Source organism: Rhinichthys klamathensis, unplaced genomic scaffold (genome assembly GCF_029890125.1).
Source record: "Rhinichthys klamathensis goyatoka isolate OS25496 unplaced genomic scaffold, OSU_Roscu_1.1 h1tg000222l_1, whole genome shotgun sequence".
In the NCBI taxonomy this organism is placed as follows: Eukaryota; Metazoa; Chordata; class Actinopteri; order Cypriniformes; family Leuciscidae; genus Rhinichthys; species Rhinichthys klamathensis.
This window is the reverse complement of record NW_026606746.1, coordinates 195,480-213,872: the sequence shown is the minus strand read 5'-3', so window position 1 is coordinate 213,872 and position 18,393 is coordinate 195,480.

Sequence of the window (18,393 nt, the reverse complement as noted above, 5' to 3'; positions counted from 1 at the left end):
TATCTGTCTGTCTGTCTGTCTGTCTGTCTGTCTGTCTATCTATCTATCTATCTATCTATCTATCTATCTATCTATCTGTCTGTCTGTCTGTCTGTCTGTCTGTGGTGTCTGTCTGTCTATCTATCTATCTATCTATCTGTCTGTCTGTCTGTCTGTCTGTCGTGTCTATCTATCTATCTATCTATCTATCTATCTATCTGTCTGTCTGTCTGTCTGTCTGTCTGTCTGTCTGTCGTGTCTATCTATCTATCGTCTATCTATCTGTCTGTCTGTCTGTCTGTCTGTCTGTCTGTCTGTCTATCTGTCTGTCTGTCTGTCTGTCTGTCTGTCTGTCTGTCTATCGTCTATCTGTCTGTCTGTCTATCTATCTATCTATCTATCTATCTATCTATCTATCTATCTATCTATCTATCTATCGTCTATCTATCTGTCTGTCTGTCTATCTGTCTCTCTGTCTGTCTGTCTGTCTATCTGTCTGTCTGTCTGTCTGTCTGTCTATCTGTCTGTCTGTCTGTCTGTCTGTCTATCTGTCTGTATGTCTGTCTATCTGTCTGTCTGTCTGTCTGTCTGTCTATCTGTCTGTCTGTCTGTCTGTCTATCTGTCTGTCTGTCTGTCTGTCTGTCTGTCTGTCTATCTATCTATCTATCTATATGTGTATAGTTTTCATAACATTAGACAGTAAATGCATTACAGAACAAAAACAATTGTTTTCTCTATTTTTTTTATTCAGATTTTTTTTTTTTTTTTTACATATTGTGAAAACATAAATATCTAATCATTATGGTGATATTAAGACATGCACGTGGCATATGGTTTCACAAAGCTGTTAATTTGTTATTTATCTCAGCCAGATCATTTTCTAAATTATGCCAACTTTAATCTAATTTTAATTTTGTTATATGTATTTTTGTGAGGTTCATAATCGCTCAACATTGAACTGTCCAATTAAATCGAACTAATTTGCTTTTTTCAGACTGTTGTAGCTAATGTCTCAGTAAATCTGTGTTATAGCTATCTGTCTTGTTGAATGTTGTGATTATCATTATTTCAGATCTTTACTCATCAGTGAAAATGGCTGATTTGTTGTGACCCCCAGTGTGATTTTTGCTGCTTATTACAGACAGTCATTCTCAGACAACACTTTGAGACGAGATAAACCACCATCAATCAGATTACGTTTAATCTTTTGATGTCAGACTTCAAACAAGTGTTGCAGAGCAGATGCTATCTCTAATCACTCTCAAATGATAATGAAGTAATTCCACTGGAGACATCAATATGAAACAACATTTGTACAATTAGACATTTTTCTTATTTCAGTAAAATGTTGATTGCTATAATTTGACGAGGTCTTTTCTTTAATTAAGGTTAATATCATTTTAAAATAATTTACATTTTTAATTTAATATTGTTCAAAACATTACTTTGATTTTTTAGTCAGGTATATTTCTTACAACTCGGTCCAGTAGTTCATATTTGAATGAATTAGAAATAATTACAGATATTTATCTCTAATGGTAGAGAAAACCCCACTGAAATTTAAATCCATACAAAAAAAGAAGGTAACACTTTATTTGCAGGTGACGTAGTTACACGTTACTACAGTACACACTTACCATAGTAATAACAGAAAATTACAAGTAACTAACGCTATAAACCAAACCATAACTGCAACTCATATATGTAGTTAATTAATATTACTCAGGACTTATTTGATTAAGTACAATGTAACTACGTCACCTTAAAATAAAGTGTAACCAAAAAAGGATAAAAAATCCCAAGTGTTTAGACATACCAGATGTGTATTTCAGATTTGCAACATTATGGATTTTCCTCATAAGAACAGCATATGAGAAAAGAAGGAATCAGTACATGTTCCATTTTTAAGTCCTTTAGTTAAGGTTGTTGGTTTGCAGATGACTGCTATAAAACGAAGCTGTTGAGAATGCTAACATCAAACATCTCCAGAGATGGGATCTTGTTTACTGGTGATTGTTGTCCTGATCTAATTGCTGTGTGGATATAATTGTTTCAGTCCCCTGACTCCTAACCTAAGTTATTTCCTTTATAAATACTGAACGCCTCCTTAAAACTAAAAATAACAGCTGTAAAAAAATAATGCTAAATGCTCAAATCAAAGTCTGAGATTTATGTATCTTTTAATTCTAAATGACCGATATATCACGTTATACACTACTGTTCAAAAGTTTGAGGTCGTTAAGATGTTTTCTTTGTTTTCAATGTTCTAAGTCTCTTCTGCTCACCAAGGCTGCGTTCATTTAATCAAAAATACAGTGCAAACAGTAATATTGTGAAATATGATCACGATTTAAAATAACTGCTTTCTGTTTTAATATTTTAAAATGAAATTTATTCTTGTGATACAAAGCTGAATTTTCAGCATCATTCCTCCAGTCTTCAGAGTATCCTTCAGGAATCATTCTATTATGCTGATTTTAGCACTCATGAAACATTTATCAATGTTTTTAAAGGATTATTTGATGAATTTGAACGTTCAAAAGAACAGCATTTATTTGAAATTAAAATATTGTAACATTATATTTACTGTCTTACTGTATTGGCCTTAATGAATAAAAGTATTGTTTCATTTTAAAATAAATCTTTCTGACCACAAATATTTGAACTGTGTTGTATGCCATAGGTACATACATGCACACTATATTGGACAGCATGTACTCAAGATGTTATGAATTCCACAAGTCTGTATGATCCATGTTGTCCAGCATATATTTGAGATTATAATAACAATAATAAAATCCTAAAACTTCCTGTTGATTTCCAGGTTCAATAAAAAGATTTTCAATATGGTCTCAGACTTTTGGACCCAGCTAATATAGGCTATATTAGTCTACCCGAACTGCAGCTCAGGACAACAGCACAAACACAAATATAGCATGGACGCCCCCTGCTGGTCTATTGGCCAAACTCACCAGCCACCCTACATAAGCAGCTATAGGCCAAAATTACCAAGTCATGATCCACTTTTGCACTCCTAATTTTAAGACCTTTGTGTTCTTTGTTCTCCTCATATGCATAAGGAACACAGCCTCCAATGAATTACATTATTGTGAAACACTGTTAATTAATTAGCATTTGATGTAGCGCAAGGTCTCACTTAGGAGATATAAAACATTGCTCAGTGCTGCCTAAACTAAAGCCAGACTTTTCATCCGTCTTTCATGGGGACTGTTCACTTCTGAGGAGAAAAGGCCCTGTCGTCGCCTCCTCTAACCCATCACTACGTCTCATAAACACGTCATGAATAAGCCGTCTCTGAGTAATGAGCAGTGCTGGTCTCCGTCATGCTAATGTGAATGTCAAGCTGTATTGACATTTCTCATTTGCCTGTGTGTGCTGTTGTTGTTATTAATAATCCGCCTTAACGTGTGTGTGCTTGCACGAGCAGAACAGCTATTTTAGGGTTCCTCTGTCATTGTTCTGACTTTGCAGCATTTTATTGAACCGATGAAGCAAAGAGAGCAAACTGTCTCATTTTAGGGCCATATGTCCACTCTTTAGAATGAGGCCATGCAGATGACATAGCCTATGGTGTTATATGGCACACACACACACACACACACACACACACACACACACACACACACACACACACACACACACACACACACACACACACACACACACACACACACACACAACAAAAAAAAACCCACAGTGCTCTGGCTACATATGTGAGAAAGACTCAAATCAGGATGCATGGCATGTGTGAATATGTTATATCTGCCATCAGTGGATTGGAAGAGATGACTCATGCTCCCATGAATCATGATGATGTATGCATGCTTTTTCAATTTAGTGTCTGGTAGTGGTGATTTCTCTGAGGAGACAGTGCCTCCTCAAAAATCGAATCAACTTAATGCATTAATTTCATAAGATTGTGATATAAAAGTCTACTGTATCATATGCGATACACACATTTCTCAACATTATCAACATGATCAAAACTTTGCTGAAAAACATGTTGTAAACATCTTAACGGTTTTAGCAAGTAAAAGGGCTTTTAATATAATTGTAAAAATATCCACCTTCGGGTTGTGACAGGTTTCCTGTGAAATTTATATTGTTTGTAATATTTCAGGATGAGCACTTACTGGATTGAAGCAACTTAGGTTTAGGTTTTGTAGAAAAATCATGTCAAAATGTAAGTATCAAATATAATAAATCATGCTTGTGAGGAATGTTTATTTATCTATCAATCATCATTGCATTGCATTATATGTTTTGCTCCACACAATAAAAACTACTAGCTTTTTGATCATAAAACGAAGCATTTAAATTTGATCTTACCAAGACGTATGATTGGGAGAGATAGAGTAACAACGGATATTTATATGTAAGTTTTCACAACACCTCGGGATCCACTTCCTCCTCACTTGTACTCTTCTGATTTTTGTAATAATATATTATATTTTTTCTCTTTAAAAATTGAACACATCCACCAGCAACTTATGTCTACTTCTGCTCCCAACTCACCTGTCCCAGTTTCATTTGCTCCCACCCATTTACTCCCCTTAGTAAATGAAATTTCCAAACTCATTCAAAAATCCAAATCTTCAACCTGGAGATTAGACCCCCTTCCTACTGTTCTTGTAAAGGCCACTGCCCCTTTTCTGTCCCCTCTCATTACAGACTCATTCACTCTTCTTCTCTCACCACTGGATTCGTTCCTTCTTCTCTTAAAACAGCTGCTGTAACTCCAATTCTTAAGGTTCAGATCCCAACAACCTTAATAATTTTCGTCCTATTTCAAATCTTCCAATCATCTCCAAAATTCTTGAAAAAATAGTTGCTGCTCAACTTCATACTCATCTTTCATAATCTATATGAACAATTCCAGTCATGTTTCCGTCCTCTCCATAGCATAGAAACAGCACTCCTTAACATCACTAATGACCTTCTCCTAGCTGCTGACTGGTTTACTATCCATTCTCCTTCTGCTTGATTTGAGTGCGGCCTTCGATACAATTTTACACACCATCCTTCTAGACAGACTCCCCTTTATTGGTATCACTAACACACCTCTTAACTGGTTTTATTCGTATCTCTCAGGCCGCACTCAGTTCATTGAGTTCAAATCATTCACCTCTCATTCAGTCCCTGTCATCACAGGAGTGCCCCAGGGCTCTGTCCTGGGACCCCTGCTGTTCATTATTTATCTTCTCCCCCTTGGTTACATCTTCAGTAAATATCAGATTCACTTCCATTGCTACGCAGATGACACCCAGCTCTATCTTTCAACCAAACCTAATACAAAACTTCCACCATCTTCCCTTACTAACTGTCTTCTTGACATAAAATCCTGGTTCACTTCAAACTTCCTCAAATTAAATAGCAATAAAACAGAATTTTTTCTTACAAGATCAACGTTAAACTTCATAATTTTTCTATTCCCATTGATAGCTCCTTCTTCTCCCCCTTCCCTGAGGTTAAGAGTCTGGGTGTCATCTTCGATAGCACCCTATCTTTATCGTCTCATGTTAATAATGTTACCCGGTCTGCTTACTATCATCTTCGAAACATCAACCGTCTACGTCCATTCCTCACGCCTCACTCCACGGCCATTCTTGTTCATAGTTTAGTCACTTCCTGTTTAGATTACTGCAATTCCCTTTTATTTGGCCTCCCGCATAAAACCCTCCAAAAACTTCAACTGGTCCAAAACTCAGCTGCTCGTATTATCACTCGTATCCCCTCTATTCATCACATCACTCCTATCTGGCTCCCCATCATTTACCGTATCAACTATAAAATATTTCTCCTCACTTTTAAAGTCATTCATAATCTTGCCCCTTCATATCGTTTTGACCTCCTCCATATACCCCCACACCCGCTCGCACTCTTAGATCCTCTTCTTCCATCCATTTTACTGTTCCCCGTGTACGCCTTGTTACTATGGGGAGCAGAGCTTTCAGCTGCTCTCCTCCTCTGGAACTCGCTTCCACCGGATCTCCGTAATATTGATTCCGTCTCACATTTTAAATCCAAACTCAAAACACATCTGTTTAGAATAGCTTACTCCTTCTGATCACAACTGCATTGCCTTTTTTTAAATTGTATTGTATTTCATTATTTTTACTTAAAGGAGTCATAATGTGCAATTTTCACTTTTCCATGAGAATCAATGTATGTTATGATTGACTAACGATTATACATTGGCCGGGATGCCGATATTCAAAAGTGAAGCGTTTGTTTACCCCAGGGTTCTTAAACTAGCCAACGTGCACGCGCACTCAAATACGAGATTTCAATTTCTCCCCCGACTTGACGTCAAGACGGGGCCGGATATACCATATATGGACACCGCAGAGGAGGCCCGCCCTGCCCCTCTCCCTATCATATTCAGTCAAGAAAGATGCAGAAACGTAGTGCACACGTGAGTTGCTCTGTGGTTGACTGTCATAATCCACATTCTAATGTTTTTTCTTTACCCAAAACTGACCAAACTACAAGGGACAAGTGGATGAAACTTATTTTTAATGACGCTGTTCCAACAACCATCTCAACTTGCTCAACGTTAGGTGTCTGCGCTAAACATTTCACAAAAGAATCTTTTACAAATTTGGGGCAATATCAGGCGAAGTTGGCATCGAAGCTACGTTTGGAAAAAGGTGCCATTCCAACAATCAGGGACTTGCCTGAATTTGAAACGGTAAGACTGTGTTTTTATTACTATATTTTGTGTAAATAGCAGCTAACTACTAATGCGGTTAATGTATGTGATGTAAACACGGGGAATGGACTCGAAATGCTAGCCACATCTTTCCACTAAACAGACTAGAAAATGATACAGCTATTATTTAATATAATCGTATACAATATAACAATGACAACATATCATTGTATTGATTTTTTTATATAATAGATAAGGATAGATACATTTAAAAAACAGTCAAGAATTAATAAACATAAAGAAAAACATAACGTTACATGTCTGCAGATGAAAATTATTAAAATATCTAAAAAACCACAACGTCAAAAAAGGCAAAAACAACACATTATAGCAAACGTTAATCTCTATAACCACTGTAAGCTGAAAATAAAGTAGACTACATCTCCGTTAATGTAATCTACATTAAATTAAAGCTAAACTTATGTGGGAGAAAATAGCAAAAAACGTTTTAGCTCGTTACTGATGTTAATGTATGTCTCAGTCAAAAAAATTGTCTTTACCATTCAGAGACATGTTGATGTAGACGTCCTTCAATTGACTGTTGTTCCTCTTCCGTTTCCAGCTCTGGTTCAGAGTCTGGCTCAAACATATACGGTTGAATCCCGTAGGTCGCGGCCAGGTCGGGTTCATTCACAACTTGCGCCATGATCTCTTTTTGGAATGATATGCTGAAGTTACCTGCGGTGTCAAGCCCCCTCCTTCCTGCCACCAATCAACGCGCCCTTCATTTGCATTATTAAAATGACCGTCCACGACAGCCAAAACCTCGCATCAGATCTCGCGAGACAATAATGCATTCAGAAATAAGGGTCAAACGAGCTCTCTGTTTATTTTTTTCCAATTTTTCTTTTTTAGAAGGGCATGAAATGACTATAATAGAGCGTGGGTATCAAAGTTAATACTACATTATGACTCCTTTAAATATTGTTATTGTCTTGTTGATGATGTATGGTGACCTTGAGTGTCAAGAAAAGCGCCTATAAATAAAATGCATAATAATATATATTTTTTAAGTTGTCCGCTTTAGTGTTATAACAATGTATATAACAGATGCAACCGCAAACACTAGATAGATAGATACTTGTCAGGCTTTAAAGGGTTAATAGGGTTGCTTTACAAACAGTATTTCCTTTGCCTTCAACTAACAAAAGGGAAAAGGTAGAGTGTGGACTTTTGCAGCTGTGTGTTAGTGTCTGTGTCTTAAGACTTTCATGCTTCATCGATCCTTTGGCCTGTTCTCTTTGCATGGGGTAACTTGTATCTTTAGAAAGGCACTGTTTGTTCCTTTTTTGGTTTCAGAGTTTCAATGATATTCGTCCCTCAGTGAAAGCTGCTGATAAAGTTCTGCCATGATCAGCATCTGTTTAGCTTTAAAACAAATGTCATCAAAATCCCTGCTGATTCGGATTACAGCACGAGACGGGGAGGGGAAGTGTGAGTGTGTGTGTGTGTGTGTGAAGATGATGTCACACCTCTCACGCGTGGGTTTACAATAGTGACTTCAGTCATATCAAGCAGAAAGGAAAACAGCTTATGTTTATCTAAGTAAACAAACAGGACAAAAATAAAAGGAAATAACTGAATGAACAAAGTAATCTATTTGTAGACTGCAATTCTGACTATATTAAGTAGCAACCCGAGTCCCCAGACGTTAGCCATATGTGGCAAAACCTAACTGGGAATGTCCTCAATTGGAAAAACTAATCATGCATAAAACAAATACAGTTTTATTTTATTCTAAAACTATAGGTCTGTGATATGTCCTCATTTAGATTATAAACGTGTTTGTAAATATTTAGCTGTAGTTTGTCCGCATAAGTTACCTAAATCTGACAAAACATATTACAAATTTGGACAATTGAAGTCTATGGTATGCCCTTATTTAGTTAGCAAAGTAAATTTGTGTGTGTGCGTGCGTGCATGTGTGTGCGCGCGCGCGCGCGCGTGTGTGTGTGTGTGTGTGTGATGAGGACAAAAGGCAGGAAAATAAGAGCATGTCTGCGTGGAGAAACTAAAGGGCATTTGAAGGTAACAGTTCCAGTTAAGTTGTAACCCAAGATGGATTATATTCATGATGTAAGCACTATAGACCTTCCCAGAAAAGACGAGGTTTTATAAATAGCACAGGTGCATGCTCAGCATGCGTTATACAACTGACTGTATATTTCATATTCTATTAATGCTCTTGTTCAGTGCTGACACACGTGAAAGGGAACAACACTCTGCCCAGGCTCATTTTATTGGGCTGTTTAAGATCAGAGTCAAGCATGGGTGCTATTGATTTGTTTTACCAGAAGTGAATACACCAGATAACACATCAAAAGCTAAAACATCTTTATCAGAGCAGAAGAATATACAAGATCTTTTATTTGTTCAAAACGACAGTACATCATGCATTTGTAGCATTGTTTGCTGAGTCTGTTCAGCCCCACAGCTGCTCACACACACACACACACACACACACACACACACACACACACACACACACACACACACACACACACACACACACACACACACACACACACACACACACACACACACACACACACACACACACACACACACACACACACACACACACAGGAAATGAACCTTCCTGCTTAGTCAAGCTTAATATCATCTTCCACATACAGAATGATTCAAGATGACCTCTCTGTGGTCTATTTACTCATTGTTGTTATGCTCTAGAACTGATAATATCTGAATAATCTAATAGACTTAATGCAACAAAAGCAGTGTCAGTCTCAGTGTTGCCTTTAGGGAAAAGAAAATTGCAAAATGATCCTTTCTGCTGTATTTTTTTTTTTCTGTATTAATCTTCAAATGAATCGGAATGGTTTCTTACCACAAAGATAATGATCTTATGTGTCTGTAATGTGATTAGGTCATCATGACTGTTTAACCCTCTATTGCGCAGTGCTTCCTCTGAGTAACAAACCAATTTCATGCACTGTGCAAACACATGATGCATATAAATTGTCAATAAAATTTGTTAAAGGTGCATTGCGCAACATTTCATGTTAAAAATACCCGTTTTTCTAACCCATACATGCTTAAACAATTGCCTGATGGGAAGGAAAGAGCCCTTCTCTGATCACTGCGATTGCCTCTATAATCCTGTACACTAAAATAAATAAGAGGGATTCGGGACGGAACGTGAGACTGGGCGTGACTTCATGCGCGTTCACGCTCACCTGGCTATGTCTGGCAGGTTTGTGTATTCGCCGCCATTCTCCGTATCAGCGGAGACAACTCGAGCGACAAAACTTTTGTCAACTTTCGACAAAAGTAGAAGATGGATTCTAAGAGACCGGCTTGTAGTTCATTCCAAACCCCAACGCAAACTCCACGTAAGACAAAGAAAAGAAAACTTTTGTCTAGTGCCACCAAAAGTGCCAAATTGGAGTCAGACAGGCGTCGGAATAAGACGAGAGTCAACATCGGGAAGGCTTTCAACAAATGGAGAGATCTCCGGTCTGCTCTAGGGCTCAAACGGGATCCTCTGATTATTATTTTGAGCTTTTACAAAGTAATAACTTATATTGTTCATGAACGTGTTTCCATAATAATACAATCATAAGTGGATACAGTAAACACATAAAACAGTTCAACATGGAAATAGATGGAAACAAAAACCGAAGTTTTCTACTACCCCCGTTTTCCCCTCACACATAAGTGTGTAATTAACTCAAATGCCTTTCCTTTCATATATTTAAAATGACTTGCAGATTTATAACTTTATTACCTCTGAAGACAGTATGACTGTAAACAAAAGATTTGTGCGGCTGATGCTCCTTTGGTTATGAACAGCTCGTGCTCGTGCAAGCGTGCGTATGCGTGTGGTCCATGAGCGTGCACACCTCTGGTTGCAGTTTCGCTTGTCGCCAGAGGGGGCGTAGTTCTGCAAAAACTCAGAGACTTGCGCAATGCACCTTTAATAATAAAAGAATGACTTGAAAGCTTGCTGGCAATCATTTAGAAATCTTTTTCTGGCATGGCACATCATTAGAGAAAAGTATTTTTGTTGGTTTCTCTTTTGATGATTCACATTTGCATGGGTAAACTTCATTTAAAAAAAAACATTTTTTGTAAAAGGAATTAAATGTAACTAGAATGTAACTGTAAATGTTTATTAGATTTTGTTTAGAATATTTAAATAAATAAAAACCAAAGGGATGAGAGGAGAATATGAGAGGAGAGTGAATGGAGGGGGTCATTTCCATTAGATATAGATACCAATCAATGAGATGATGGTCAGATTTGACCAGACAGATTCCACCTGTGTGTGTCAGGCTTTAAATGGTTACGTAATATGATTGCTTGATAGCATATGGTTAACAGTGTTTCCTTTGCCTTCAACTAACAAAAGGGAAAAGGTAGAGCGTGGACTTTTGCAGCTGTGTGTCTGTGTCTAAAAGATTAAGATTTTTATGCTTCATCGATCCTTTGGCCTGTTCTCTTTGCATGGGGTAACTTGCGAAATAACTTGTCTTAACTTTTGGCGATCACACAATAGATCTTATGGAGGGCAGTGCTATGATGGACATGAAAGTGATGCTGTGATGGATAGACTTACCGTGTTTTCAATGGCATCCGCTGTAAAAAGCGGTATAAATCTCCTATCACTTATAATTTTCCACAGCTCATTTTGTCTGGGGTTTTTTGTCTACTGAAATTACATGGAAAGACATTTTTGCAGTGTTTCGTCAGCAGAACAATCCAAAAACACTAAATAACAGTGCAACCCACTGAAGAGATGTATACGTCGATCCCTCACAGGCTCGCTTTCATTCCCGTTTAAAATCAAAGACTGTGAATAAGGTCTATGAGTGAAGAAATCACAGTGTACTCTATGCACAGTATGCATGCTATACTGCAGCAATATTAGCATGGGAGTGTGCTATGCCAAAGGGTGATGAAGTGTGTGAGAAACAAAATGAGGTGCACCTGGTTCTTATTCAGCCTTAAAACCTCCGTCATAAATCAACAATTGCATCTCTCAAAAATGGTTCCCTGTGGACATGTTGTGGTGACGCAGGCAGGTTTATGGGTGCCTTCAGATCGGCTCCCACTACACAGAAAATTAACTCACTCTGCTTTCCTTTTTTCACAACGTTCTATTTGTTTTTTTAACTAAAAACTTCTCAAATGCAGTGAGGCACTACTCCCTCTGATTTTTATTTCATTTTTTTCTTTTTCAAATATCAGTTAGTTAGTTATAGATACTTTATTGATCCTTTACAGGAAATGGCACTGTCACAGCAGCTTCAACACTCGAAAACACAGTGCCACACATCTATCTATAAATTACAGGAACGTCTGTCTGTCTGTGTGTCTGTCTGTTAATCCAATAGCTCTCGAACCGTTAGTCCGATGGATTTCAAACTTGACAGGTGTCTTGCTACGGGCACGAGTAAGTGCAGTGCCGAGTTTGACGTTGTTCGGATTAGAAATGCAAAAGATATCGTTAAATATATCTGTAAAAGAAAGTAGCGATTCTTTTTCTAAAAAGTATCGATTAACTTTTGAAAAAGTAGCGATTCTTTTTTGAAAAAGTAGCGATTCACTTTTGAAAAAGTAGCGATTCTTTTTTGAAAAAGTATCGATTCACTTTTGAAAAAGTAGCGATTCTTTTTTGAAAAAGTATCGATTCACTTTTAAAAAAGTAGCAATTCTTTTTTGAGAAAGTAGCGATTCTTTTTGAAAAAGTAGCGATTCTTTTTTTGAAAAAAGTATTGATTCTTTTCGAAAAAGTAGCGATTCATTTTTTTAAAAAGTAGTGATTTAACTGAATCTGTAAGTCAGCTACATTGTTTAATTCTGAATATTATATTTTATTCTGGTGCGCTTAACGTTAGCGTTTTCTCATAGTTTAGGCTCCTGTGTAATAGTAGCCTAGGCTATTAAGCAAATTAAGAAAACATCTTCATCAGTTTCACAACACACGTGTGCTCCAAATACTCACAACACAACTAAATACAGAAACGCGCTGCAAATAACACAGACCACAATGGAAATGTTTCCAGGCGACCCCAAAGAGTGACGAACCCGGCTGGGACGTGCTTATAGCTCGTGAGCATCCCTATGCCCTACTCCCTTCGAAGGGCAGACGGCAGAGCCCTTGAAGTGGGACTTTGGAGTGAGCACTTGATGAAGGGAGCAACGAAAGACAGCGTAATTTTCGCGTTATTTTCACCTGGGATGTTCCCATGATAATGCAGCACAGTATCTATCAGCTGAATAGCTGTTCTTATGACAGAAATATCTTATTAACGCTGTTAACATGACGGTTGCAAATAAATATATATATATTTTTTTACAAAAAAGCTTTTAAAATATGCGTTATATATCTGTGTGTGAGTGTCTCAACTTTAAAACTTAGGAGCCTGCATTACCTAACAATTCTTATGAAACTTTTCTTTATGAAAATTTAAACATAACATGACAAAATTTGTACAATGTAACTGATGTAGATTAATATTTTTCCCTCATGTTCCTTTTTTATTTATTTATTTATTTTAGTTTTCAGCTCATTGTTCTTTTCTCATTTGTATTCTGATGACATTGAACATTAATACATTTTGTATATTGTATACAAAGTTGTATGCCATAAACATGTAATCTCTGTATGTTTTGCAAAAAAAAAAAAAAAAAAAGTTAAAAGAAATAAATTAAAATAAAATAAAGTAGACTTTTGAGCAATAAGCACGTCCCAGCCGGGTTCGTCACTTATTGGGGTCCCCTGGAAACATTTCCGTTGTGGTCTGTGCTATTTGCAGCGCGTTTCTGTATTTGGTTGTGTTGTGAACTTTTGCGGCGTGTTTCTGTATTTGTATTTGGAGCACACGTGTGTTGTGAAACTGATGTAGACGTTTTCTTAATTTGTGGGTGTTTTTTCTATTTGCATGTGTTTTCTTCAGTTGCAGCGCGTTGAGCTCTCTCGGCCACCGTACTACGAACAATATAAAAAATAAAATAAGGAATATAAATTACATAGATAGATATACAAAAAAAACACTGGAATACAAAATAGTTAAAGCTATCAAGAAAAAGCTAACCAAAAAAAAAAAAAGTTTTTAGGTTAGATTTAAAAATGCCTACATTTTGTGCATCTCCAATGTGAGAAGGGAGTGCGTTCCAGAGTCTAGGAGCATAGGATGAGAAAAGCTCTGTCCCCTACAGATCGCAAACGTGTCTGTGGAACAGCCAAAAGACCAGCTTGAGAGGAGCCCAAAAAAAATCCTAAACACTATGGGCTTATCTAAAGTTAAAAACGCAGACAGATACTGAGGGGTCAGACCATGCAGTGCCTTATGTGAGCATAAGAATTATAAAATCAACGCAGAACCTGACTGGGAGCCAGTGCAAAGGACTTAATGTTGAAGTGATGTGTTCATTTCTCCTGACACCAGTCAGGATCCTAGCAGCAGAATTTTGCACACATTATAATTTGTTGAGTGTGGTTTTAGGAATCCCTACAAGAAGTGCATTGCAGAAGTCAATGCGGGGGAAAACAAAAGTATTGATAAGCCATAACCCATAACAAACAAGTAATTTCCGACTCTGTACCGATCTATAATATAAAAATTAAAACGAAATAATATATAAAAATGTACAAAAAAAACCCTGACATGATCACTAACGTACTAAGATAAAAAAAAAAAAAGCTAATTCTGATATGTGTGCAAAACTTGACTGTAGTCTCAACTGTATAACCTAAAAGGGTCGTAATTATATGAGCCATTTTACCCTATTTTTATTTATTTTTTTCTGAGGGGTTTACAATTTGTTTTGTTTGATAGATAACGTTACGGAAGCCCTGAACCGCAACGTAAAAAATAAATAAAAAAATCGAGCATTTCGAGATTAAAGTCGAAATATTTCGAGATTAAAGTCGAAATATTTCGAGATTAAAGTCGAAAATTTTCTAGATTAAAGTCGAAAAATTTCGAGATTAAAGTCGAAACATTTCGAGATTAAAGTCGAAATAATTTGAGTAGCCTACGAGAATACAGTCTTCCGTAGAAGTTGCGTGTGTGCTTGCCATTGTTTCACATTGCCGCACACACAAGCACTCATAATGGTGCATAGCGAGTGTTTCACACTGTGTGTTTGTGTGTGTTAGTGTGTGTGTTTTGTTTCAACAAAAGGAAACTCAACAGCTGCCAATCTACCAGCATCTACTGCGCCGGAATAGACTTTAGCCTATAGGAAAACCAACCCGGAAAACACTTTTCAGACTGGATGGAGATCCAGTTTATGAATGAATGAATGAATGAATGAGGCATTTATATAGCGCTTTCGTATGTATACTAGGCCTACACTCAACGCGCTTTACAATCATATCAGAGAATCTCTCCTCAACCACCATTAGTGGTTATTAAATCTGAGGAAATCACGGGATCCGGCCAAATGATTGGATACAGAATGATGCACTTAAAATGTATCCAGAACATATTTACGGTGAAGAGGGAGACAGAACGGTTACTGTTTGTGTTCTCGACCCAGATAGTGTTGCCTAGACGAGCAGGAAAACACCTCAAAAACACTGCCACATAAAGTTTGGACCAGATTGTACTCTGGCGGAGTCTGTGCGCTCGTCTATAACGCCATGGTAATTCTTGTTGGTAGATTAGCACCTGTGTAGAATTTTGTTGAAAGCCCAGATAAAAGTAAAAAGCTACTATTTTGTGTTGATCCATGGCAGTTCGACTTCACAAGTGCATTTCTTTACACACACACAGGCTCCAGTGGACGCACGTTATTTGCACACACTTCTATGGAAGACTGAGTTATCGTAATGTTTTGACTTTATTCTCGAAATGTTTCGACTTTAATCTCGAAGTTTTTCGACTTTAATCTCGAAATATTTCGACTTTAATCTCGAAATGCTAGATTTTTTTTTTTTTACGATTTTTTTTTTTACGTTGCTGTTCAGGGCTTCCGTAGTATCGATTAGATAACATTATATATAAAAAAAAATTTAATTGATTAAATTAATAAAGAAACAAACACAAAAATAAATAAATAAAAAGGATGAACAAAATGGTTGCAAGTCACAGAGTTGCAGATTTAACCTAAATGTGTGAACAGCTTGTAACAAAACTTAAAAAATGAGACCTTCCCCCACTTAAGCCTGTAGACTGATTTTTATGTTAAGGAATCGGGACGTTTTTGCGGGGAAAATCAAAAGGATGTGACGTTTACGCGAGCTCCCGAGCCTCTCTTCCCTTCCATCATTACACATAAAACAAATGCTTATAATGTTCAGGACACTGCTGAAAGAGCTATTCTGTAATGGCAATGTGTCATCCAAAGAAAAGTAAATTCAAACTAGGCCTGTCTCACAAAGCCAACTCTATAGTCTCGCATAGCCAAATAGACTAGTCTATAGGCCTACTCTCAAATAGCTGTGAATTTTTAATTACCTTAGGCCTATCTGTCGACATGATGCCGGTGAATTGCAGAGCTGGTGCAGACATCGCTATCAGATGTTTTCTTAACCTTCTCCCCGCTGTCATCTTTGTAGCCATGTTTGTTTTAATATTGAGAGGAAATTGCGCCGCACTTATTTCAGCCCGTTCTCATCCCAAGGCGTCATATGCTGACGCTCTATATCCAACGCACATGGCACCCTTTAGCGTCAATATGAGACGCAGATATATGGTGCCTCCTAGTGCTCTAACCCTAACCAAAGCCCGTCCCTAACACTACCCCAGACCTAAACCTACCCATAACCGAAGCGTGTTATATTGACGCTAAAGGGTGCCATGTGCGTCGGATGCGCTTTGGCAAAAGCGTCAGTATATGCCTTGCTTGGGATGAGAATGCGTTGTTTATTTACATTTTCATCTAACTGTTGCTCTCATCAGCACGAACGGCTTCGGGATGATCGTTATTAAAGGTCCTTGCACAAGCCCGAAATTTTCGTATGCGTTTTTTTCGTATCGGTGGCTCTGAATTGTCAAAACACCATTCAAAATGCTTGCTATGGTTGCGAAAAACGCAGAAAATCGAACCCGATCTGAATTTTTTTTAATGACGGACGAAAGTTTCGGAGGAAGTGTGCACACTTGATTGACAAAACATGAGGTCGTATTTATTTTTTAACGTGCGAAAATTTCGGACGCGAATTTCGGACTCAGTGTGCAAGGGCCTTCCGTGTGCAAGGGCCTTAACAGTATATCGCTTGCTTTTTTCAACAACTTTTTACATAGTGAAGAACAAAAAAAACTTTGCCGTGAGTGACCCGTGAGTAGATTGGGGCCCAAGTTCAGTCTCTTGTAGGCTGCAGTTCACTTAACGGCCATCGGTGTCGCTAATAACAAAGGTTTCTGAGAATTTTGTACTGTAGTGACTAGGCTACTAATCATTGGTAAACTTTTATTTGATCAACTCTTTTATGAAAAATCATGGGACACCAAATGGTGCCTGACCTTGTGGAAAGGGTGGATAAGGATACAACAAGCTTCTTTTGGCCTCTAAAGTCCAAGGTAGGAGGACATGCAACATTGTTATTTTCCATAGCAGTGATGATCAAAATAATATCAGGACACACTGTTCACAAAGTACATAGACAAGATATGTGGGTTGTCTCAGTTAGATTGCTGTCTTATTTGGCAAAGTGATTAAAAAACTCCATCCTACAAATATCATATATGCGTTATTTACCAATACAGTACAGCTTTGTCATCAACATGAAAAGTGTTTTATTAATGCAAGATTCATGATTGAAGCATTATTTCTGGCATGCTAGATTACCACTAAAAAAAAGCGTTTTAATTATGCTTGTGAATCAACTGACAGATTTTTTTGGTGATGATTATGTTGTCCATAATAAATGAAAAGCACTTTGCATCTCTTGAAAGCTGGTCTTTTAATTTGTATTATGTAATTACAATGCATATTCCCTTTTCCTGTCTTCTCTCTCACACACAAACACATATTCTGAAGCAAGTATTTTTACTCACTGCGAGACTCGCACACATCACACACCTGACATCACACACCTGAAGATATCAAGTGGCTCTGCTTGGCGCACGCAGATCCTCTTGGGTGAAAAAGCACATTTTTAATTCATCAAGGCCTCATTAGTTAATCACCATCAAAGATCAGCCAATGATATGGTGACAGCAGGTAGAATTGCTTCCAATTCCTAGGTGTACCAACACCTAAACTTCAGGGTGTGTTCAGTCTTCTGTTACATTTGGATTTTCTCCTGCTCTTTCTGAGACTCACAATCATACTGTGAAAATGTCTTGTTGTGGAAAGACTAATTTAATATATATATATATATATATATATATATATATATATATATAGCATATATTCAGTGGAGCACTGGTGACCCTTTGTTATATATTAACAGCAAGTAAAATATAATATATTTGTTTACATTTATTCTTGACAAAATATAATAATTGTAATGGTCAATGTCTTAAGATTTAATCCCCCCCTTCTGTTTTGTTATAAATATCTTAGACAATAATAATATCATAGACAATGATTTCTTTTTTCAGAAGGTATACAAAATCAATAAATAGACCAATGTCTTGATGTGGAAAGACTTATTTTACATATTGTAATCATATCCAAATGTGAGAAGAAAAGAGTTAAAGAGTGCACATTTTGAATATAATACCTTAGAAGATGTACAGAATTAAAAAAAGAGCACAAG